Source organism: Artemia franciscana, chromosome 19 (genome assembly GCF_032884065.1).
Source record: "Artemia franciscana chromosome 19, ASM3288406v1, whole genome shotgun sequence".
NCBI classification, from domain to species: Eukaryota; Metazoa; Arthropoda; class Branchiopoda; order Anostraca; family Artemiidae; genus Artemia; species Artemia franciscana.
Window position 1 is genome coordinate 12,100,564 of NC_088881.1, and position 26,822 is coordinate 12,127,385.

The 26,822-nt window shown below is 35.1% G+C and overlaps 1 protein-coding gene across 7 annotated transcripts in view; it reads left to right on the plus strand.

The window, feature by feature from the left end:
* Positions 1-26,822, plus strand: part of LOC136039289 (zinc finger protein basonuclin-1-like) — a 166,218-nt gene that overhangs the window by 112,054 nt on the left and 27,342 nt on the right. The window contains exon 1 of one of the 7 annotated variants that reach the window (XM_065722900.1): positions 22,525-22,544. The exons of 5 other annotated variants lie outside the window; for them this stretch is intronic. The gene's annotated coding sequence lies outside the window, so the exon portion shown is untranslated. Of the gene's footprint in view, positions 1-22,524; positions 22,545-22,598; positions 22,883-26,822 lie in introns of those variants that run through there. One more of the 7 variants, XM_065722899.1, reaches the window with a different exon arrangement.

The window sequence follows — 26,822 nt, forward strand, 5'->3', positions numbered from 1 at the left end:
TCATAAAAAATAAGTCACCCTTCCAACGAATTGAAATCACCACGAACTAATAAGTGAAAACCACGACCAACAGAAATTTACTAACCGTCAATTTACCTGACCTAATTCAGCTTTAATTCAAAAAAAATTCTCACCAAGTCAGTTTGTACTATATTCGGATGGATTAGTCTCAGTGCTAAGGCAGTTAAGTAATCAATGTTCACGAGTTGCTGTTGAAAGACAACTAAAAACAATAAGAAATGAATATGGATCTATTTTGGTCCCTTGTGGTGAACTGCAAACATCTTTTAAAATTCAAATGGCTCATGATTAGGGAGTTAGATTCATTGGGATCTTTTAAAATAGAAACTAACTCGCACACTTACAACAAATAGACAGGACTTGCACTGCTGCCTAGGGTTGAGACTGTCAAAAACTTGAACTAGGTCTGTGAATAATGTTTCAACATCCGTCCCATCTTTTTCTAAGTGTTTAAGAATGGTGTCCAGTATTGGAAAATATCAATCTTGACTTGTTCTGCTACTTGTTGCAAAAGTGAAACATATTATTTATTCTTCTCCGCATTTGTCGAATTTATTTGAATGATAAAAAGGGAAGAGAATAGGAACTATTGAATAAATCCATTTTTAATGTATCATCTATATTGTTTGTCCAATCATTGAATGATAGCATGACATTTTGCGGTAGGTAGAATACTTTTTGTTGTATGATGTCCACACGGTAATAGATTCCATGCACGACATGTATTCCTTCTTAGGATTTCCACAAAAAGATAATTTATTCGAGTTTTTCAACTACTGAATAAGTTCATTTCTCAAGAAGTCCCAATTCCGTATAATGTTTACGGTTCACTCATTCTGTTGGCGGTTAAACCATATAAAACACAGTTCAGCTGCAGCAACTCAAAAGGAGCTATGTTGCATGTTTACCCAATCCATTGAATCAATTTGCCTTTGTGGCCTGAGCTAAGACTCATTTTGGTGAGCAACAGCGTCAATTCACGAAAATTTAAAAGGGAGAATTTCATTTTTCAAAATATAGGAGGGGGGCAAATTTGTCGTTTTTCAGTTTGTCCGATGAAGATTCCAAAAAACAGGTATTTCTCACTGAAAATATCCCCAAAAATTTATTTTTCAAAATATAGGGGGAAATCTTGGGGATTATTCGTTGACAAAATATTGAAATGTTTATTCTGATCGTTTAATTTTAATTCCACTTACTTAGGGTGGAGTATATATGACCAACCAGTTTAGGTATCTATCTGTTTCTGGTAATTTCGACCATGTGACAAGAAACAGTGAGTTTATGGAAGTGAACATGCTAGACCACAGTTGAAGACAGTTAACGATTAAATACCAGATAAATGTCTTTTTACAATTACTCAAATGCAAGTAGCGTACAAGTGGTATAATGTTTGGAATAAGAAGTAAATTGCCGAAACATACATGGAGTAGCATCACAAGATTTGTTATTCTTTTTAAAATTGCTGAAATGGTAGTATTGTTGTGTTAACACTGAAGTACTTATCTCATACTTCTTTGAAGATAAGTGAGGATTGATATGGCCAATGGTCGTATTTAAAGAGTCGTGTTTGACGACCCAACGGATGAGGCTGCACCTGGAAACGCTGGGGAGCTGCGGTGCACATCTGCCCTTCTCAAGGCCTCCTTTCGAAAGGACTCCTTTCTCCTTCGCTACCTAGAGGTAGCGATCCTCGGGGTAAATATAACAGAATAACTGACGCGGGTTTGAAAACGAATGGTTTATTTTCTAATATGGCATTTGACACGTGTCCAAATGACTCCTTTCTCCTTCGCTACCTAGAGGTAGCGATCCTCGGGGTAAATATAACAGAATAACTGACGCGGGTTTGAAAACGAATGGTTTATTTTCTATTATGGCATTTGACGCGTGTCCAAAAATGACATTTTTAAGTAAAAATAGTACTATTGCGACATTTTTTCATATCCAGGTTTCTATTAAGCAGCAATTCTGACAAACTCGGATATACCTTTACGCATCGAACTGTCGGAAATCTCCTTCGGTGAAAGTTAATCTGACGTAAAGTAAACCTTCCCGCGTCAAATTCCCTCCAGACATTTCTATCCTCGCTGAGAATCCCACCTCCCTGTAAAATTGCTTGCGGATGATTCAGCCTGAAAAATTCTCCTTAGCATTCTTTCATTTGAATAAGTCTTAGATCTCTAATCAGTTTCTCGATCACCCAAGAAATTATTTCCCAGAAATCAAAACACGCGGAAAATAGCCCCCAGACGATTTCGCCGGGTTATCTGCACCTGAAAAATTGGCAGAAACCGTAACACTTCCGGGCCAGCACTGATATTTTCAATAATATAGTATTTGTTATCAAAATATTTATTAGTGTTCAATGCTACTACTACTATTACCAAGAACTTATCGCAGCACCAAACCGCCTGAGGCCATGGACAAATTTGGGCTACATGTTTGAACATTAGAGGGTGGTAAAGTATAGCGGGTCTGCATGCAAAGTGAGTTAGGTACAATTATTCTGCATATTAAAGTAAGAATTGTTCTCTGACTTCAAACTGTCCAAAGACTTTACCCCTCCCCCCTTATGTACAATTATGTAGTCAATTGTTTTTTTTCCTCTTTTAAAAATATTTTGATTCTAGTTTTCGTATCTCGTCTTGCACTGTTCTTGTTGTTTCATTCTTCCGGTTTCATATTGCTTTCGTTTTTATTCTTTTACTTTAATAATGTGAATAAATAAATAACTCTTAGAACGAGTTCGCCTAAAATTGAATATCCAGATCAAGCTTAAAACGAACAAAAGTATTTTAATATTGTAGTATAAATGAAACCCAAAACGAACAGAAACTATGTAAACAATCATAGCGGAGAAACATAGAGCATGTACTAACATAAATCAATAAATAAACCTTAAAATGAATAAAGCTTTAATTAAATATGCGAATCAAGATCGAAAAAAAAAATCAATTCAAACAAGAGTATGGTTACTGCCTCCTTCCCTAACTGTAAAAGTTTAAAACCTACTGGGTCACTGGCGCTTTATTGCAAATGGCGAGTTATCACAGACCTTTTCTTACGTACTTATTACAACATTGAAAATAAAAAATGACAGTAAAGTCAAAGTCAGTAAAGTCAGTAAAGTAAAAGTAAAAAGTAAAGTGAAAAGTCAGTAAAGTCAGTAAAGTAAAAGTAAAAAGTAAAGTGAAAAGTAATCAGTAAAGTAAAAAGTCAGTAAAGTCAGTAAAGTAAAAGTAAAAAGTAAAGTGAAAAGTAATCAGTAAAGTAAAAAGTCAGTAAAGTCAATGACAGAAAAGTTTGACAGTAAAAGTCAAATTTTGAGTTGATCGTCTTTTGAGCAGTTGACATCATTGTAGGCTATATGAAATAATTAGTTTAAAGTTATTTCTTCCCAAGACTGTGTTTCACAAATTTAGTTTCACTACAAACCAGAATTTAGCTACTGCCTCTTTTCCTAAATTTAAAAATCTAAAGCCTACTGTATCATTGGCGCTTCACCAAAAGCGAATCATATTATAAATATTCTCTTTTCCAGTTATTACAGCATGAAAATGAAAACCAAATCATACAATAAGTCGTATTCGCTGTTGAAATCTCCGTCGTAAAAAAGAAAAAAACGTACTTCCTGAGTACAAGGACACTAGTATAAGGGGGCACAGCTTACCTTTTTAATTCATTGACATTGATGCTATTAAGAATTATGACTTTATAATGTCGGTGTCTTTTCATTGCAAATTTTTTTTTTTTTTTTTTTTTTCACTGATATTTGTTCCTCATTCACGAAAATGTAATGTATGACAATTGTATTTCTTGTAGAAAGAAGAAATAGATTAAACCAGTAATCGGCCAGTAATTCTTTTTACATATATTTCTATCAGGGTGTATCAAACAGTTCTTCACTTGGCCCAATAGTAACCAAAAATCTAAAAAAAAATGATTTTTTTATGTCTTACGACAGTTTTCTGCGGTCCTCCAGTTGATCGATTGATTCCCCAGGACACTCATATCACTTTTTCTGCAATCTTCTGATGGATCAAAATATTGTTTTCCACGGTAGAAATTACAAGTCAAGTCTCCAATGATGGTGGAATCCGTACTCTTTCATCAGACCTGGGGAATCGAATCCAGACAACCGAAAATGGCGGGAAATTCAGATTTAAACGAAAGCATGACGGGAATCGGAATGCCCACTGCAGAGATTGTTTAAAAGGCTTAGGTAGCCTACATATGGTGACGAGGCTTGGTTGACATAGGATTATTTGATCATTTGAAAACAATTTTTGAATCTCACGCTCAAACAGATGAAGAGAAGGATTGGTACTTGTGTATTATTCAGAACACAATCGACAAAATTATTTTTGTGGTTCAGGTTAGGTTAGGTTAAACATAAGAACAGAAGGAACAAAAATATTCCTTCTCGTAAGAGTATATCTTAAATTACCTTAAATTACAGCTTGGAGTGAAATAAGGGCATTTGATCCTGTTGAGTCACTTCTTGTGATGACAGTTGCATACGTGGTTGATTAGGATGTGTGGAATGTGTGCTTGATATAAAGTCATGTTGTCCATTGACGCACTGTTTTGTTGTGGGAAACAACCCCTTATCCTAGAAAAATATAATTGCCTCTTTTTTACTCTTTGGCAGATCTCTAATCTTCATTGCAAAATCCATGTTCATACATTATCTTCTATCACTATGCGTAGCAAACTAAATTGAGTTTTGTCTTAGTGGCTATGAAAACGGTTTTTCTCATAAAATGTACCTGTACCGTAGTTTGTTTCACAAATGAACCTAACTTCTGTTATTGAGTGTGTTCTGAATATTACACATGTACCGAAGTATTTTCTGTGTTTTTTCTTAATATTTGGTAGTCTCAAGAACACCAAATTATAGTTTTCCCTGCTCTTCTTGGTCTTCCAATCATCCGGGACTGGAGTTTGGAACACCACGGGAAACTACTTTTACTCTATTGAATGATAATGTACCTAAAATAATTAAATGTCGTCTTTGTTATTCATGTTTGAAATGGATTATTTGTTTTTATTTTCAATGCAACTAGACTTAAATTACAGGCAGCGTGTTTTTATTTGGAGAGGCAATTTGTTAATGTCAGTAAAAAAAAATACAACATCGAATATGTCTGAATTTGGCTCCATTTATACCCGAATCGGATTGACTTAACTTAGGATTGAAGTTACAACTCCAGATTTACACACATAATTAAGCGCGATCCGATTATTCAATAATTCTGTATTATATGCTTTTCACCTACTGTTTTGATGAAAAATACTTCTTTGTATACAGCTCTTCCCAGTTGAATAATTGAATTACGATCTAAAATATAAATGAAATAGGTTTTTTTTCCACCTGCTGGATTATCGGTTCCGTCCCTTTTTCTATGGATTGATGATGGCAGTTTTGCGGTTTCGATCAGACAACGAATTCAACTCATTTGTATTCATTGAGGTTATGTCTCAAACCGTAAACCCTAGGACGCTCAAGCTGACGGTCTTCGGTAACCGCCTGTTGTTTCCTACCCCCTGCAACGGGCGAAGACAGTACGACATGATCGGGGGCCCTCGGGCTCGTGTCTTGCCTTTAGCAAAGGTCTGACCTTTTCTTATATTGTCTCGAAATGTCATTTGCATAGGGCTGTTTATCATCAAAAAGCTGTGTCGTTTTACGGACACGCGATGAAGCGAGCTCGCCGCGGGATGTCTCGTATCTACCATTTTTGCCTGTTTGAAAACTATCACCGACTATTTTTCAACTATTATTGCTATAAGCATCAAAATTAATAGGTTTTGGCTAGCTTTATTGAAGAGCATAAATATCTTGTTCAGAATTGGTTTTTTTTTCTGGTTCGCAGTATGAGCTAAAATCTCAAATATAAATGGCATTAAAACAATAATAAATGTGTCGTGTTGATTGGAATTTAGCAAGTCAAAAAGAATATTCTGTTTCCATTAAATTTCTTCATGGCGCTTTTTGGCTTAAACGTACATTTTAAAGAATTATCTAATATCATGGATTAAGGACTGCAGAAGCAGAGATTTCCACCTTTCCTGTTTCAAATCTATGTCTAACAGTTATTGCCTAAAGAGGTATTGAATAACTCAGGTAAGGGGGCTTTTTGACAAGTAACCCCCCAGATCCTAGTTCCCCTCCAGCTGAAATTTAGTGTCTTAAAAAGTCTAGTCAAAACTAAAATAGGGCTACATAATTCAAGCATCCTCAGAAACAGATCAGTTTCTTTAGTATGCCTTGGTCTTTATGGTACTATATGGCTCATTCTTCGTTTTCACTTCACTTGGAAAAAATTGGCACCAGCTTTGCCCCCCCCCAGTTTTCGACGAAATTTTCGACCCTACCCAAAATTTGAAAGGATTATTTAGATGCACTGTTACTCGTAAGATACGGAAGGGTCAGAAGCCAGTATCTAATCTTGGTGCTCTTCTTTTGCACCAATGTGTCTCAGCAGAAAAGAATGGAGCCAATGCTTATGGTAATTTGATGCCAGTTGGGGAAAGAAGAAGATATTTGAGAAATGTTAGAAGGAAGAGTGGCCCTTACAGTTGTCCAATGCGTGGAGAGCGAGAGGGAAATTGCAACACTTCCGGGGAAATGTGAAGGGTTGAGGGATTTGAGAGATGAAGTTTTTGTAGTGGATGAGGAAGGACAATTGTGTGTGGAAAAGATGTTGTTGAATGAATGTTTTATTAACATTAGGAATCAGGCGCGGTTTATTCGTATGGGCATGACCCACCTACCGTGAGGGTGTTCAATAATGACTATGCTTATATTAGCGTTTTGTATGTTGTTGTTTCTTGTCTGAGTGGCTTTGTTTAATTGATTGTTTTAATTGTTTTTGTGAGCCGTTTTAAAGTCATATTTTAATTTGTTCTATGTGAAAGTAATTAAACTGACGTTATCATTCGAAAGGCTTGTAAAGAAAAAATATTCCATTTTCACCTCTAGAATTGCTTTCAAAAGTTATTTTTGGGATATTTCTTAACTAATTTAAATGTTCAAAGACTAAAAACTGGAAAATTGGTAAAACTGTAAGGGAAAATCGGAATTGCACAGTGATTTCATTAATTCCGAGATTTAACAATCGCTAATTTAAGCCTATCATAATTTTTCAGGAAGTTCTACGAAAATGTGATTTCTCAAATTAGCTATTTAATCTCAGCATTGAAAAAATCTCATTGTTAATGGACCTTGAAGGAGAAACATTACTAAGGAGAAAAATGAATAAACAAAACTAATCCTAAACCACTAAGATCAGTAGCCCTACTCGAACTAGGCCCAGTCACGAGAACTTACGGAAACCAAAAATAAACTAGTTCCGATTCAAGCCAATTCTGACCTTTCAAAAGGTTTTTCAGCCAATCCGAAAATTCAATGAAAAATCTGATTGGCTCAATCTAGCTCTAAATAAATCTCCGTATTAGTAAGCTCTTTTTGTTAATAGGTCTTTACTTTCTAAAATGAAAACATTCGTCTCTGGGCAGAATGCCAGAAATTACCACTAGTTAAAATTTAAATGAGCGTACTACTTTAACCATTCATATCGAATTCCCGTAATAGTAAAATGAGCAATATGTCAACACGCAAACCGTCATTTTCTGTATTATTTCACACTCCCCCAATCATCGAAATTGGTAAGTTCTCAATTTCTTATTCGTATCCTGTTACAGCCGATTTAATGCAATGACACGTGAGAATTTTTCCAGTTTTGGTCGACACCACCTGTCACTTCTGGTTTATGGGAATATATTTAATTTTATTTAAAGGGGTGTAATTCCAATCCATCATTCGTGTACTTGTGTAACATGATTAAAAAAAAAGAAGAAAAAAAAAGTTTTGTCATATAGATAGAAAATCCGCAGAACTACCTTTGCGAATTCACAGGCGTCCAATGTTGCATTCTATGCTCACTTTAAGCATTCATGGAGCGTATATCCGCTGTATAGAACCAGTAAGGGAAAGTGTCTTACCGTAAAGAATCTTTTCTCGTACGACTAAATAGGTTCAGAGGCAGTTTTAGGGGAGGGACAGAGGGAGCACTTGCCCCGGACGCAGATATTGTAGGGGCAGAAAACTTTGAATAAATAATCTAACGATTATAAATCATTTTTATTTTTATTAAAATAAAGCAGAGGGCGTAGTTAACTAAATGATAATGATCAATAAGTTACCAATTAACTGATAAAATATAAGTAAATAAAAATCAAAAATAATGAATTATACTAATAAAGATAACTAAATTAAAATAGTTAATTAATTTAAATTATAAGTGGAAAATAACTAAAAATGAAAAATAAATTAAGCAGTAAATTGAAAATAACTTGTTAATAAATGAAAATTTTGCTAAAATTTGGGCTGCGATTTTTTTAGGAGACAGGGGGGATACTAATCAATATTTCGCCCCTGACACAAGAGAGGCCAGGACCACCACTGGGCAGGTCGTCGAATTTTGTGTTTCAAGGGGTTTGCTTTCGATCTCTTGGATTTAAGATGCAAATGTTAGGCTTCAATGTCGATCCATGTGTCTAGAGAGTATAGAGCCGGAAGTAAACCCCCCCCCCCTGAAACATGGAGACATTAAATTTGATTGAAAAAGTGGAACATCTGTACAATCGTTTAGTTTGCACGGTTGTAGAACCCTGCAAACCGTAGCCGTAGAACCGTAGCGTTTCGATGGGTGTTTGGGTAGATGGGTCGATGGGTAACCGAATCGTCGATGAGTATTTGGATTAAGTCAGAATCATCGATATAGGCATAACCTCCAAAAGAACAAGCGATATCCTACTTGTACTGCTTTGTGACTTTAAATCTACCTCCTGAGTATTGACTCCACCTCTGAGCCTCTACTATCAGCATGTCATCTCAGTGTAATCCATACGCTTGAAGCGACCTAGTAACTAGCCCCTACAATATATACGGTAATTGCACTGCTTTCGGTCTCTAGCTTTGCCTTCTAAGAATCCGACCCCCCCCCCCAGATCCTCAAATTTTACATCATATATTCAACTTCAGTAGTCTATGCACATGAAGCGCAGACTATGTAATACATAACCTCAATGCATAACATAACGTGACGCATAACCTCTCACAGAAAAATCTTTATTTTGCTGCCTTTATTCAAGAACTCTGAGCACTTACCCAGGAGCGCCGTTTGTCCACCCGTGTGTTTAATCGTGAAAGTTTTAAATTTCCTTAAAAAGTAATAATTTTGGAATGCGCTAAAAAGCCCCACTCTTCCTCAAGGAAAGTCCTTGGGAAAATATCAAAGCAAAGCCAAAGCCCCACTATCAACTTAATTGTCCGTAGAATATAAGTTTTCAGGACATACGGAGTTTACTAAATGCTTTGAGGAAGGAAGCATTTAAAACCGGCGATCTGTGAATTAGCTGCATTTGTTTGGCAGTGGTAACTATGAAATTATGATTTAAAATTTTTACAATAAATGGGAGACATGGCTTAATTATAGCACTGAAGAATATAGTTGTTGACAAAAGGGATAAGAAATAAGCCATTTTGTCATCGCATGGGTATTAAGTTAGTTCTTTGGAAGGGGGTTTGGAGTGGAAATGCTCTGAACTGTTCTCAATCATTTTTATAATATTACAAAAAAAATTAGTGAGGTCAGCTTATAAGTGATTTCTTATAAGGAGAAAATTGAATTTTATATATGATAATTGGAAATATACATGTTATCACATTAGATATTCAGAAAATTTTACGATATGCAAAGTGAAGGACTTGGGAATTTTCCCCAACCTTCCCTTACGCCATCTCAGGGTTTCAACGATTTATTCTAAGGGCCTACACACAAATTCTCATATTTTTGGGTACGTTCTAGTAGGTGTTGATTTGTCCCGTCTATTTTTTTCTCTCTCCTTTTTCTCGTTGATAAAGGCTTTTTGATGTGAAGCCAAAATATAGGCCGGTGTTTAAGTATTATACGAAAAACGCTTAAGAATTTGGATCGCGGACATGAGGCATTACCTGTTTTTCATGGTATTAATACCAGACAATTAGCTTCGGCTCGCTGGGAAAATATATAGTAGCTAAATTTTAATTAAATATTTAGATTAAATATATTTACAAAAACAAGGTATTTTTCAATGAAAATACTAAAAAGGCGTATTTTAAAATTAAATGAGCAGCTTCCTCGCCTTAAGTGATGCCGATGACTGGGACATAATTAGGGCTGTAGGCTTATCCTTTTGTAGATTTTTATATGTATTCTTTTCTCATAGGTCTTTTTCCAGTGCGGAAGTGTTATTTATTTTATTTTATTATTTGTGATTGTTAAAAAATAAAAGTTGAAATTGTCGCAACTAGTTGTATTAATAGGCATTTACCTTATAGGTTAACTCAAAAGCTTAGTATTGGCAGTATAGGTCCCAGAATTCATAAAACAGTTTCTTAATATACAAATATTATGTCATTTCTTAATTTAGTGCTAAAAAAGATAGCTTCACAGTGTCGAAATCATGTAAAAATTAACATTCTGTAAACGTTGTGTAGGTATTGAAGTAGTATCAGTTGTAGGATTTACTTTTTTGTTTATTATTTCTATCGAACATAATTTATAAGCAACCATCTAACTATACATCAACTTTCGTCCATGATGACATTTGTCTAAGAGCTCAGACAAAAACAAAGCCATAATCAATCTATCTATGACACAGACGTGAAGTTCTAGCCCAAGTCAATTTATAATCACAAGCCTCCAAAATGAGAAACATCGAGTCCCTCATTAGTTACGCATGCGTATATCATGCAAGTATTGTGTCTTAGACAAGTAGGAATAAACCCTAGGGTATCAACCCTTCAGTAACCCCTGTCCCGTGCTATAGACACAAGACAAGGCTCTAAATATGCAAATTTTCTTTTACTCGTCGTTCTACCGTCACATGCAACGACAAGCAGATTCCATAATTTATTGATGACTTTTCTGCAGCTTTCCTGAAAAGGCATTTATGCTAAAAGTTGACGCGGCTTGATCCACCATTCAGTATGATAATTATGATCAAATTTGTTATATATCAAGCAGTTAGTGGTAACGAGTAAGTAAGGAGCGACTCGGCTCAATAGTGACCGATAATCTAAAAATCAGAATTTTAATATCAATAGATACATCAAAAGAATCAACTTATTATCCTGATTCCAAATATATAAGATTCATCAGGTTTAGTATTACCTATCAAAAGTTAGGATGCTGTGAAAATTTGCGGGATTTATGGTATAGAGGGGAAACACCCTCTAAAATTAAAGGAATTCAGCGTGCCAGAGAACCATACTGTAGAAGTTTCAAGCTCCTATACTCAAAAATGTGGAACTTAGCTATTTTTGCCAGAAGACATATCACGGATGTGCGTTAGTTTCTTTTTTTCCCAGGGGTGATTTTTATTAAAATAATGGTCCTAAAAGATCGGGATAAGGTGCATTCCCACCCCTCCCACCCCTGTTTTTGGCAAAATTATCTGATAAAAATTTTGAGATAGTCACTTTGTTCAGTATTGTTGAACGATCAAATAATTATGTCTTTAGGTGTAAAAAGACCCCCCACAGTTCGTGAGGGGAGGCCTGTAAGCTACAAAACTCTCCCGTTGTTTACGTTATCGGGAATTATACCGACATTTTTTTGTGGGGGAGGGGGGTGCTCCGGGTGGTATTCTATAGGGAGAATATTCCTTGGGGAAGGAAACTTCTGGGGGGTGAATATTCCAGGGGCAATATTACACTGGGGGATTTGATAGAATTACTATACGAAATTTGTTTTAATTGTCTTACATTCTCTTATGCCAAATTTGTCATGTGGAGATCTTCCGGAGGAATTACCAAGGGGCATTTTTCCGCGTGTATTGATTTCCACGGAGGAATTTCCGTAAGGGGGAGGGATATATTTCAAAGAGGGTCAGCCAGATTTACTGGCATTATTTGAAAATCGACCAGAAGTTATTCTATATATGAAGGGTCGCCCCTCCCCCAATACATTGCTTTCTACCCTAAGGTTTGACTGTTCGTCCCAATTTTCTTAAGAGCGTCTACTGAAACACGAGCCTGTTTAATTGGAATAGGAAGCTTTTGTAAAAGGGCTAATACCTTTCGCGTAAAGGGCACGGTATTGAGGATTGAGCAGAACTTCATATGCGGAATAAATCTGACAAAATTATTTTGCAAATTTATTTATATTTTTCATGTACGATGAACCAAATTCAAACATGCATTAGTTAAAGAATGTTCAGAAATAGAATAAACTTTTTTTTAAACTGAAAGTAAGGAGCGACATTAAAACGAACAGAAATTATTCCGTATATGAAAGGGACTGTCCTTTCCTCACCACCTCGCTCTTTACCATGAAGTTTTTATTGTTTCATAAAGTAGAGTTGTGCCAAAGAGTCAAACTTTAGCGCAGAGAGCGAGGCGTTGAAGAGGGGACACCCCCTTTCATATACGGAATAAATTTTGTTCATTCTAAGTTTTAATATCGCTCCATACTTTCAGTTATTTTTTTTTTTTTTTATTTAAACAGTGAATAAATCAAAGCAACTGTGTAAGTGTTAATGAGAATCCTTACAACGATGTTTCAAGACTCCATGTTGCCTCGACATTCTTTTATGGTTTGTTCCTGCAATTTTATACATGGATGGAAGGGGGAGTTCCTCTTTAAGAGCCCCTGGAAAATTATGGGTTCATAGTTTTTTCAAGGATCAGACCACCCCTTCACTATTACCCTCTGATGTCTCATACAATTTAGCCTATGTAAGGTCTGACACTTCTAGTTCGGTACTGCAATATCTTGGAAATCTGAATACGCGAAACAACTATAGATCAGTGAATATATAAATCTCAGTGAAATTTCTGATAGGGATTTTATTTGGTAAGGCCAGAAGTCTGTTTTCTCATGAATGTCTTGTTAATTTTTTCTCCATAATTGAAACATTTAGCTCTGTTATTATGCTGATTATATTATTGGTGCACTTCAAGTTCACATAATCATGAGTTTTTTTTTAACGGTTCATACGCAAGGGTTCGCCCAAGTTCTGCCACCTGGTGAACATCTTGGAGCACCACACCGTTCCGCCGTACTTGGCATGCACCACTTCATGTACTTGATTTCTGAAAGTTGGTGACCTCTCGTTGCTTAAAAGAGTTTTTCTAGCATCATGCCCTTCTCCCCCTTGATCCTTCCACTACCCCCCCCCCCCCCCCCCGCCATATTATTTTTGTATGTAAATTAAACATGTAGGTGTATATTATAGTATCTTGCAGAAAGTCTAAAATCTTTCCACCCTCTAAAGTCAATCATCAATCGCACAAAGCTAATTTCAAAAACAGTATCTACAATCCCATCTCTGTAAGTAGATTCCACTTAGTGTCAACCAGATACTTCAAACTACTTCGGTGACACCATTTACCGACCATATCTGAATGCCTAATCTAGAAGTATCCCATTATTGTGCTTGATGTCAGTAAGTGCCTGTGCCACCGAGGGTCGGCTGATGTTATCTGTGACAAGATGACATGTCACAGGTGTATATACTTGTACCATTGAGCATGTTTGGAAAATGGACAATTTGGATGTCGGAAAATGTAACAATATCCAAAGATAGAGATGTCAGAAAACTTACAGATTTCCGAATAGAATTCAAGCGATATAAAAAACAATAAGAACAATAGGAAATTCTGTTCGCAAGATAGTAGAAATCTAATTTGAATGAATATTTCAGCCCTGTGTCCAAGGGCCTATTTAATTCAAAAGGTGAAAATCAACTTTGTGAAACACAATTCACTAAACCCAAAAAGTATGTTTTTTAGTTGCTGTAGTCGGGTCATACCCAGAATTAGGTAGAGGGATGAAGCCATTAGTGACGTAGTGAGAGACGTTGTTGTCCTGTGTGGAAGGGGAATATACCCCATCTATAAAAGCTTTGTAATAACTCCAAACTGGCGACCTTTCAGTAGTGGTCGTTCAACATGGTCTGCAGACCGTACAAGTTCCTGGCTACACTACTGAGAAAGACGGAGCTCTAACTCTAACCCCTCCTCTCCTTTGAAAGCAATAGTGTGCTGGAACTTAACGATACAACGGTTTCTCGGCCAGTAGATTCTGCCGGTCAGTTTTTCACATTTGATAACAATACATCAAACTCGAAGCCGTGGAAAATAAGCATAATTGGTTTTGAGTTTTGATGGTCAATTTATAAATCATCAAATGAACATTAAAAATTGCATAATTTGAAAATAAAGTTAATGCTTCACTCCATGCTTCAACATAATAGCAAAAACAAGGGAAGATTTTGTTGATTGTTGTACTATTTTTTTTTTTTTAATTCTGCAGAAGTTTACATTTTTGAAGAGCCTAAATTTTTAAATGTATTGATAGACGGGACGAAGGTATTAGTTACCATGGAAGTTACCATGGCCTAATGATTTGAGAATACGCAATCTTAAACGAAGCAAATAAAGAGGTCGCTGGTCACTTTTTTTCTTTTTTTTAAATTATAATGTATATTTGTGTATAAATAAAAATGTTCTAATTCAATGACGACTCAAACCATCGGTCTTACAAATTATTCATAATTTTATGCAAAACCTATTTCGAGAAACTTATATTCGAATTATCTGAAAAATCTAAAAAAAAAACTTGGGGACATCAAAGAGTAAGGACAACTTATTGGATTGGTGCATGTTTTAAAAAGGAAAATCGCATATGCAATCTAGCATTTTGTGATTTTGTTCATTTCAGCCAACCCTAACCTAAGGGTCGTATCCATGATTTGTTTTCGGTGGGGGGGGATTTACAAAACTTTTAAAAACACATAAAAATTTTGTTATATTCATTTTTTGAACGTTTTTACGAGTCGGAAAAACATTTCGGAGGGAGGGGGGTCAAACCCTCTAACCCCTCTGGATACGGCCTTGTCTGAACTACTCTATAGGCTACTTGTCTTTTTATGCACTAAAAATGCAAGGAAGGATAAAAGGAAAGAAAATTATGTCTCCGGATGGCATACTAGCCTTAAATCAATTAGCCTAGCCTACTCAATGGTGGGCCTCGATGGTGTATCCAGGTTTTTGTTTGGGGAGAGAGTTAAAAAAATGAAACACATCAAAGATATGTTTAAGCATTTTTGTTACGTTTTTACCAACCAGACATTATGGGGGGGAGGGGTTAAAACCTGGTAAATCCCTCTGGATACTACCTTGGCCAGCATTTTTATGTTCCTCCAAGCTTACTTTGTGTAAACACGATTTAAACTTAAGGTAGTTCTTGGAAAAATAAGTAATATTGATTAATTATACCTTAAAAAGACATTTCAGACGTTAATCCAGTAACATTTCATAATTGCATCCATTATCCTCTTTTTTTTGGTTTTCCTACCTTTTTAATGAAGCTGCCAAACGCTACACGTCTAACAGTTCATGCAGTTTTTAATCCTTGCCCCCCCCCCCATATTAAGTTGCCAGAGATCCCACTCTTGTAAATTTCCCGCTCTCTTTTGAGGAAACTGTAAAACCTTGAGATTTCAGCGTTCTGGAACGATCCCAAAACAGTGGTACCAATAGAGGGGAGGTACTTGCCCCTTAGATTTGTGGCTCTTCTGGATTTCGTATAACACTTCTTTTTTTGGTATTTTTATTTAAGAATACTGTTTTTATATGATTGAAAAAAATAAATAAAATACCCCTAGATTTTGAAAAATGCACCCCACCCCCAAAAAATGTGACTAAGATCCACTAACTGGTACTTGTGTATTATAGCAATCACGCTCAAGAAGTGAAGTTAGTGAAGTGAAAAAGTGAAGTACGATGAAAATAAAATACTTTAGTAACAAAACTATGGAAATTACAGCAAATAATTATGGAAATCAGGCCCCCATTACCGTATTATATTAAATGGTTTCTAACCTAACCAAAATACCAACTAAAATATTTAATTAAAATATAACTACATTGTAGTTTATCTCTCTCGCGCTAATCTGGTTACCACCAAGTATATTCTGAAATACAGAGCCAAGAACTTCTACATATATCAAGAACTTGAGTGTGGTGGCTTTAAGAGATATGAATTTACAGACCCTTTCTAGTTATCCATGGGTCTGATTTTACCTGAAAACTTGCACATTCCAGGAGATTTTAACGGCAGTTGTTCCTCCTGCCTTCCTTGAATTGAACTATTGTGCATGCAGGGCCGCATCCAGATGGGAAGGGGATTACACAGTTTGGCCCGCTCCTCCCGATGTGTTGTTCCGATTTGTACAAAAGTAATAAAAATGCATGTTAAAAATGTTTTGCTTATTTTTTGTGGTACTCCTCCCCCTCGAACAAAATTCCTGGATGGGGTTCTGTGCGAATGTGTTCGCTTGAAGCTTTGATCAAGTTAAACTGACTCTCCAAGCCTCTAAATTCACCCAAAGTCTATTGGCTGAAACATGTTTTCTTTTTGGTTACACTTTTTATATACGAAGTTGAAGGAGATATATTAAAAGTATTATCAAAAAGTTTAGATCTTCTTCTAGACAGTTCAACCCATGGATCAACCAGTAGTCCTTCTGGGTTGGAGACTTGGCTACGATCAATATCCTTAATAAAAGTACGCTATTTGTGCTTTGACGGAAGCAGCCAATCAAAGTGTAGCAAGTCAACCCTGGTTGTAATTGCAGTTCTGTCGATGGTCTCAGAAAAGAGGTGTGTTGATAAGAACTAACCTTTGCTGCTATTCGTCATTTGTCACGCACATGACATATCGCCATTACGACGGTCCCTTGTGGTTCCGCCATGCTCCATTACGAATAAAATGGCAGATTAACCTTAAGGCGACAGACTTAAATCAAGGCAATCAAAATTGCATCTGGTAGGTGTTTGTACCGGAGTCATTTTCGATTTTCGTTCATTCATTAGTCATTTCTTGGTGGCAGTTCGATTATAAGCTCTGCAGACCCGACCACTTGCGACAAGGACAAAAACAATGTCTCTAATATATTGCTCTTCAGTATTATTTTGATTAAAACCTGTCGTATATACATCTTTTCTTAGTATGTAATGTATAGCAATTGATCAGCCGTTCAAAAACTAAAAATTTTTAAACACGAAATGCAAGTTTCACCACAATGCTGTAAGATTACACAGATACATCGTATACTTGTCCGGCGGGTAATTGCACGAGGGGATGGGCCTTCTGACTTTTTACTTTTCCGCACGCTGGAATGAAACCATCCTACCTCCAAATGTACTCCAATTGGAACTATCCTACCTCCAAAAGTGTTCCTATTGAAAGTATCCTACCTCCAAATTTGCTCCGCCTGAAAGTATCCTACCTCTAAATGTGCCATCAGATAGATAGACAACCAGGGCCGTATCTAGGATTGTTTGTTTCGTGTGGGGAGGTATAAAAAGGATTTTTTTTGGTTTGGGGACAAAAATTCTAAAAACCTGCCAAAATTTGTTTACTTACATTGTTAATAAGTCGGACAAATATTTAGGGGGTGGGTGGTTCAAACCCCCTTCCCCCTCTGATTACAGCCTTGTAGAAAACCAATCCATTTTTGGACGTAGGATAGTTTTATTCCAGTGCGGCGATATATTTCTCATGTTTTTTTGAAATTTTCCCCCTCAACCCCTAAACAAAATTATAGGCCTATACTGTCATGCCGAACGGTCTGAGGTATAAATTTAAAGTTTAATATAGGCTGATTATACAATTGAAAAATATAAAAGGGACAAGATCTGTGACTTTCCTTTCTGCATTAAATCAACCGTGCACTCAGGGAGGGGCCTCAAAATCTATCCCTCTGGAACTCAACAAGGTCTTTTTGGTTTTTACAAGCCCCCCCCCCAAATGGTGTCCTGTGTAGTAGAACACTGTGTATAGTAGGTGTCCCAAATAGTATACCTGATAGCAGACTTTCAAGCTGTTTGCAACGAATAAAATCTATTACGTATCAAACAGTTCGTGGTAACGAACTGTAGTAAGGAGCGACCCGGCTCAATAGTAACAAAAACTCTAAAAAATTGAATTTTGATATCAATAGCTACATCAAAAGAATCGCATTTTAATGCTGATTTTAAATATATAAGTTTCATCAAGTTTAGTCTTACCCATCAAAAGTTACGAGCCTGAGAAAATTTGCCTTATTTAAGAAAATAGGGGGAAACACCCCTAAAAGTCATAGGATCTTAGCGAAAATATCACCATCAGATTCAGCGCATCAGAGAACCCTACTGTAGAAGTTTCAAGCTCCTATCTACAAAAATGTGGAATTTTTTATTTTTTGCCAGAAGACAAATCACGGGTGCGTGTTAATTTGTTTGTTTGTTTTTTTCGTTTTTTTTTCCAGGGGTCATCGTATCGACCAGGTGGTCCTAGAATGTCGCAAGACGGCTCATTCTAACGGAAATGAAAAGTTCTAGTGCCATTTTTAAGTGACCAAAAAATTGGATGGCATCTAGGCCCCCTCCCACGCTCATTTTTTTCCCAAAGTCAATGGATCAAAATTTTGAGATAGCCATTTTGTTCAACATAGTCGAAAACCATAATAACTATGTCTTTGGGGATGACTTACTCCCCCACAATCCCTGGGGGAGGGGCTGCAAGTTACAAACTTTGACCAGTGTTTACATACAGTAATGGTTATTGGGAAGTGTACAGACGTTTTCAGGGCGATTTTATTTTGTTTGGGGGTGGGGTTGAGGAGAGGGGGCTATGTTGGAGGATCTTTCCTTGGAGGAATCTGTCATGGGGAAGAAAATTCAATGAAAAGTGTGCAGGATTTTCTAGCATTACTATAAGAAAACAATGAAAAATAAACATGAAAACGTTTTTTCAAATGAAAGGAAGGAGTAGCATTGAAACTTAAAACGAACAGAGATTATTATGCATATGAAGGGTTCTAAAAACACTTTAGTATAAAGAGCGAGGTATTTAGGAGGAGATAAATAACTCGCTCTTTATGCTAAAATATTTTTAGTAGTTTCAACTATTTATTCTACGGCCTTTCTGATTCAGGAGTCATTCTTAAAGAAGTGGGAAAAAACTTACGATTTAGTGTAAAGAGCAAGGTATTAACGAGGGTACAAGCCCCCTCATATACATAATAAAAATATAAGATTATGGAAGTTTGTTACGCAAGTTAATTCTTAAGTTACGTATATTTTTTACTAATAAAAACGTTCGTTAAAAATTAAAAGTTCTAGTTGCCTCTTTAAGTAACCGAAAAATTGAAGGGCGACTAGGCCTCCTTCTCCACCCCTTATTTCTCAAAATCGTCTGATCAAAACTAAGAGAAAGCCATTTAGCCAAAAAAAAAGAATTAATATACAAATTTCATTTTAATAATTTATGTGCGGAGAGCCAAAACGAAACATGCATTAATTCAAAAACGTTCAAAAATTAAATAAAAAAAACTAATTTGTTTAGCTGAAAGTAAGGAGCGACATTAAAACTTAAAACGAACAGAAATTACTCCGTATATGAAATGGGTTGTCCCCTCCGCAATCCCTCGCTCTTTACGCTAAAGTTTGACTCTTTGCCACAATTCTACTTTTTAAAACAATTAAAAACTTTAGCGTAAAGAGCTAGGGATTGCGGAGGGGACAACCCATTTCATATACGGATTAATTTCTGTTCGTTTTAAGTTTTAGTGTCGCTCCTTACTTTCAGCTAAAAAAATTAGTTTCTTTTTATTTAATCTTAATAAGGATTAAATGCAAAAAGCCACTTTTTATACTGAAATTAAGGAGCGATATTAAAGCTTAAAATTAACAAAATTTATTCCGTACATGAAAGGGGCTGTCCCCTCCTCAACGCCTCGCTCTTCACGCTAAAGTTTGACTCTTTGTCACACCTCTCCTTTTTAAAACAATAAAAACTTTAGCGTAAACTTTAGCGTTCTCGATCACTCTAAATGCCCTCTTCCATGGAAATTATTTCACAGCAAACAAAGAACGCGGGAAAAAGCCCCTCGATAATTCCCCCAGGGCATCTCCACATGAAAAATTTGGCAAAGAGAATGTAAGACAATTAAAAAGAATTTTGTATAGTAAATCTATCAAATCCCTCCAGTTTAACATTTCCCCTGGAATATTCACCCCAGAAAAATTTCCGTACCCAAGGTAGATTCTCTCTATAGAAACCCAGCCCAAGCACAACACCCCCCCCCCCCCCAATAAAAAAATGTCTGTAATACTTCTCAATAACAAACATTACACTACGTAAACAATGTGTGAATTTCAAAACCTACAGGCCTATCCCCACGGACTGTGGGGGGTCATTTTTTAGCAAAAGACATATTTATTTGATCTTTAAAATAGAGATTTTTAAATGATCTTTAACATATTTATTTGATCTTTATAATGAACAAAATGACTATATCAAAATTTTGATCAGATCATTTTAGAGGGAAAATGGGTGTCGCAGGGGGCCTAGTTGCCTCCAAATGTTTTTGGTCACTTAAAAAGGGCACTAGAACCTTTAGTTTCCGTTCGAATGGAATGTCTCCCGATTTTCTTTGACTATTATTTCGATAAAATCACCCCTGAAAAAAAAAAAAAACAACTAAACACGCATCCGTGATCTATCTTCTGGCAAAATAGCAGAATTCCATATTTTTGTAGATAAGACATTGAAACTTCTACAGTAGGGTTCTCAGGTACGCTGAATCTGTGATGTGATTTTCATTGAGATTTCTTTAATTTTAGAGGGTGTTTCCCCCATATTTCAAAAATCAAACAAATCTCAGGCTAGAATCAGGATAATAAGCTGATTCTTTTGATGTATCTATTGATATTAATATTCCATTTTTTAGAGTTTCGGTTACTGTTGAGCCGATTCCCTCCTTACTTACTTTTCATTACCATGAAATGTTTCTTACTAAAATATAAGTGTTTAAGCTAGGGTATATCCAAAAAATATGTCTTGGGGACGGACTAAGATCTGAAATTTCATTCGGGAGGTTAGCTTCCACTTACTTTTCTGTATTTTTTTTTTTTTTTTTTAGAATTTGTGAAGCCAGAAAAAGGGAAGTCACATTAATTTATAATTATGTATACCAAACTAATTTCCTTTAAAAGTTCAATTCTCAGTTTTGGTTATCTACGAGCAAGGATCACCTAAGGAAGTCCAAAAGACTTCAATTCAGAAGACTGTGGTGTCAATTGGAGGAGGAATGATCGAATGTACACCTTAATTTTTGCCCCCCCCATAGATTTTGAAAAATTACTTTTTGAGGATGCCTTTTTCGAGTAATTGAAAAAGTGAAAAACGATATATTCACCCCTCTAGACTTTAAAAAATACAGTTTGTCCCCTTTGCCTAAATTTTCGCGAATTGAAGCCACTTACCAAGATATAAATTTTACAGAGAAGTGAAAAAGCTGAAAGATGACTTTTCGACTGTTACCATCGATTGTTTTCTTTTTCTTATTAGTATATATATATATATATATATATATATATATATATATATATATATATATATATATATATATATATATATATATATATATATAAATATATATATATAAGTTCCTTAAAGGGCTGATGACTCAGGATGGGAACTTTTAGCCCCACTTTTCCCCTAAATTTCAGTATTTCTACAATTTTCTATATAATTAGCCTATTTTTGTGCTATCTAATCGATGCCCCCCCCCCTTGAAGTGTTGTTTTCTGATTCATACTCTATGATTTTGTTTGGTTGGGAAGGGGATTACAAAATAGTTTTTTTTGGGGTTGGGGTTAGCAAAAGAATGAAGAAGAAGGGGTTTGGCTCCTATGGATTTTATCTAACGATTACAAATAAGTGATTTTTTCCTGTATTTTACTACCGATTTACTAATCTGAGAATTTTGTTTAGTTCTTTAGTAAGAACAATTTTTTTCACATGTATTTGTAAGACTAATTTAAGAGTCGAAGAAATAATTTAGGGGGGGGGGGGCAAATTAAGAAAACTCCATCCCCTGGATGCAACCCTGGTTGTTATATGATCGATCACACAATATATTTGATCTCTCTAAATTGCCCTTTATATGTGATAAATTTTTCTGTACGTGCCTGATAGAGATGGATTCTAACCTGAGAAAATTTTGCATAGCACGTTTTTAAAGCCAAATCTGTCCAGCTCTAGGTTAATTCACTCTTACCCATGTCCCATCTTGAAGTAGCTTAAGCATGCTTGAAAGGAAATTAGCCCTAGAACAATTTACCAGTGACACATCGATAATCTACAGTATATTACTTTTAGGGGGTCTATAAAACTTTCGGCACGTTCAAACCCTCCGGTCGCCTCACGCTGTTATGGGTTGTATTTCTTCTGTCACTTGTGCGACTGTCGCTCGGAGTGTTAATGCGGGTTTGCGGCAGGGTACCTTTTCCTCTATAGTTTCCCTTTTGTCACATCATTCTATTGTCGAGTGTTGTGGAGTAAAGTATTGACAATTAGTTGGTTAGTTTTATCAGCAAATATAAGTGAATAGTTTCCAGATTAGGATTTAAAAAGGTATTTTATTGTATTTGCTTTGCTATTGTACATGTGTCCTAAACTTTTTTTCCATGACCAGATAAAGAGTTCGATTTGGGGATATTAACTTCTGTTTTATGAAAAGCTAATTGAAAAAATGGATTGGAAGCAATTATGGTCTGATAATATAGATAAGAAGTTTTACAGGTTCTAAAACGTGATGTACATACTGTCGCCAATAGACAAAACAACAACAAGAAATAAAATTTAGCTCAGAGTGCGTTGGCCAAAAACAGCCTAATGGTGTGAATATACACGGATAAAACTCGAGGCGGAGATACAAGCCCGAATCATTTATGACTAAGGGGAGCCCCAAGGTCCGTGGGTCAAACTTTTTTTTAATATTTGGAAATTAGAAATAAATCATAAAATAAACTTATGATTTTAGTTTTGAATTTATTTATCGATGATTTTTTTAGTAAGTTTCTTTTCTTTTTATTCGTTTTATATTTTATTTCGCCGATAACATCTGTTGCATAATATAGCCAAAATATCCGCTTAGGTTGAATTCGCCGTCTTCATAATTTTCCTCTTATCTTCTCTTGTTTTATATACTTATATATGTATATATATATATATATATATATATATATATATATATATATATATATATATATATATATATATATATATATATATATATATATATATATATATATATATATATTTTAAATTGACTTTACTCGCAAACAGTTACGTACTTTGTAGATTTCCTTGTAGTAAACTGTAGCATTTAGTTAATAGTTTTGTAAGTATATTTAGGACTTTTAACCATCGCCCTAGCTGCTGGAAACTTCTCATGGTCCCCTATATACCATTTGGCCTGGGGTGGTCCACATTGAGTCAGTCTATGGTCCATCATTGGTCACTGAAAGACATAATTAGTTCAATCGCTTATAAAACTGCAAAATATAAAGTACAAAACTACATATATATATATATATATATATATATATATATATATATATATATATATATATATATATATATATATATATATATATATATATATATATATATATATATATATATATATATATATATATATATATATATATATATATAACAAACAAATACAACGTAGAAACAATAGGGAAAGCTTTTTCAAGACAATGGAAATTATTTATGTAGATATTTCGGCCCTATGTCCAAGGGCCGTCTTCAGCACAATACAATACTATATATATGTATAAAAGAACTTACATCAAATTGTGAGAATTAAAACTGAATATAAAAACACTTATTAAAACATTTTTTTTAAAATATAGCCCTAGCATCCTTACTTCAGCGAAGTTCAACCAGGACTGGCGAAAAGAATGAAATGAAGAAATATAAACTCATTCAAACTAAAGAGAAATAAAATGATTAGATGCAATTTCTTAAAGCTAATCTTGCTTGTTTAGCAGCCTGTCTCAAAGGCCTTTTCGTAGTTGGTTCAGTACTATTATAAATTGGTTTAGTAAAATATTTTGTTAGATCATTTTTAATTAAATTTGAGTATAAAGAATTTAGTGAGTATTCCCCCAAGTCCCTGTTCAAAGAAATATTTTTATTTATTTTGAGATTAATTTCAATTGATTCTCGAACCACCTGTTTTATTCCCAAATCATTACTAATGAGTGAAGAGTTTTCAAAAAGTATCATGTGAGACGGATTATTAAATATATGCCAACCTAGAGCAGAATCAAAGGAGTTGTTGGAACCATTTGAAATTAAGGCCTTGTCTATGTCATTTTTATGCTGTTGTAACCTTTTGTCTAGATTCTGATGGGTCCTGCCGACATAGTATTTTCCGCAATCACAGGATATTTGATAGACCCCTCTTTGGCGAGTAACTGGGGTCTTATCTTTACCCGAATTTAAGAAATTGATGATTTTAAAATTATCAGTAAAAACTACGTACAGATTATTTTTTGTGCAAATATTTTTTAATTTTGTTGTAATCTTTGGGATATACGGAAGATAGACAATATTTGAGGGCTTATCAATAGCCTCACATTGTGAAGTATCTTCTTCGATTTTACAAGAGTGTCTTTTTATTCTACCGCTAATTATTTTATTTACAAAAGGAATGGGGTATCCATTACCAAAAAGAATATCTCTGATAAAATTTATTTCTGCATTTATATATGAATGGGAGCAAATATTTAGGGCACGATCAATGAGGGAAAATACAACTGCTCTTTTAACTTGTGGGGGGTGATTTGAATTAAAGTGAAGATATCTATTGTTTTGTGTTGGCTTTCGATATATAGTAAAATCCAGTTCATCAGCATTACGAATAATTAATACATCTAAAAACGGTAGTTTATTTTCAATTTCAACTTCAAGGGTGAACTGCAAATTTCGGTCATAAGTGTTAAGATGATCTAAGAAGCCCCGAAGTTCAGCTTCCCCATAATTCCAAAGTGAAATTACGTCATCCATATAACGACCCCAACAGACATGTTTTAGGAAATAAGAATTCAATGCCCAATTCTCAAGATTCTCGACGTAAATATTTGCTAGTAGCCCGGATAAAGGTGCCCCCATGGGTAATCCATTTTTTTGCTGATAAAAAGAATCGCGAAATTGAAAATACATAGAAAACTTATTACAAATTTTAACAAGAGTCATTAAAACTTCACAATCAATTCCTGTCGCTGAAGTCTCGATCAAGTGGTAATTTTCTTCTATTTTGTTTTTTAATAATTCCTCTGAAATAGTTACATCTATATTTGTATACATGGAAACAATGTCGAAACTACTAACTATTGTGTTTTCTGAAATACTTGTGTTGCTAAGTTTTTTAATCAAATCTGCCGAGTTATGAATATAGGAATTTTGAGAATACAATAAAGGTTTGAAAGCTGCACAAAGCCATTTTCCAATATTGGCAGCGGGAGCTTTAGTACAAGCTACAATAGGTCTTAAGGGAATACCCTGTTTATGTATTTTTGGTAAACCGTAGAGTTTAGGACAGAAACTACCACGGGGAAAAAATTTATTGTATAGTTGTGGGGTGATTTTACCACTTTGTTTTAGCTGCTTTAATTCATCTATAATATTATTAGTGAACTGATCAGTAGGATCATGAGTTATTATTTGATATGTAATTGTGTCATTTAAATGCGAAAAAATTTTGTTGTCATAGTCTGTTGTATTCATGACAACAAGTGAATTGCTTTTGTCTGCTTTAGTTATTATAATAGAAGGATCTTTTCGGAGATTAGATAGTATATATTTGAAATAATATAATACCGAATTATAGATCTGTTGAAATTGTGAGGCATCTTCTAAGAAATTAGGCGCAAAATCCCCAGTTAGTGGTGACTAGGAAGCCGTAGGGGCCTAGCCCCTTTCTAAATTATCATGCTTTTTGAAAGTGTCCATGTTTTCGAATTTCTTAATAAACCACCTTTTACTTATTGTTTTAATGACTGTTCCCCCTCCCCGAGACGATATGCCTGCGTATATGTATGATATTCTAGGTAATCTAAAAGTATTACTGCAGTTGTTCCATTAATAATCAGCCTCGAGTGTTACAGTTCTGTTTATTTCCTGTTCTTTTTCCACTACATTTTCACATTACATACACAACACTACATTTTGCTGTCCTAAACCTTGTGCTTACGAGATTCTTACTTCATGACATTCAGTAATTTCTCTTTGGATAAATTTTCAAATTCACTTTCAATTTAACTTGGTACCCGCCACCAAGTGGCGATTCTTGTCTCTCTTGCGCCCGGGGAAAAATCTGGATTAGCGCCATCCCCCCCACCCTGTCTCTCAAAAAGTTTTAGGCCAAATTTAACAAATTTTCTTTTATTAGCAAAATTTGTCATTTACTTAAATCTGACTTTTCTTACTTTATGTCGGAAAAGATATAGGAAAAAATTAAAATTCTGATTCAATTTGCTTATGTTTACTTCCAACTGCACCTCTATTTTAATTTAATAAATATAAATTTCTAAAATTACAAAATGACTATAAATGTTAGATTTGAATATAAATGTGTAATGTTAAAATTTTATTTGACATTTTGTTTCTCTAAGCTTTCTGTGCCCTGGGCAAGCTTCTATTTTCTCCCTCCCCCAAAACCGTCTATGCTGCCACCCCCTCCCGAATGCCTTGATATAGCCCTATAGACTATATCAAAGTTTCCCCAATAATTGTTTTTGCATTTGCCCGGCAATAATTCGGAGAAAACATAATTATGTAGCCCGTTCCCCCTGACTCTCCGGATAAAGACCCCTCTTGCCCACCCCTCCCCCCAAT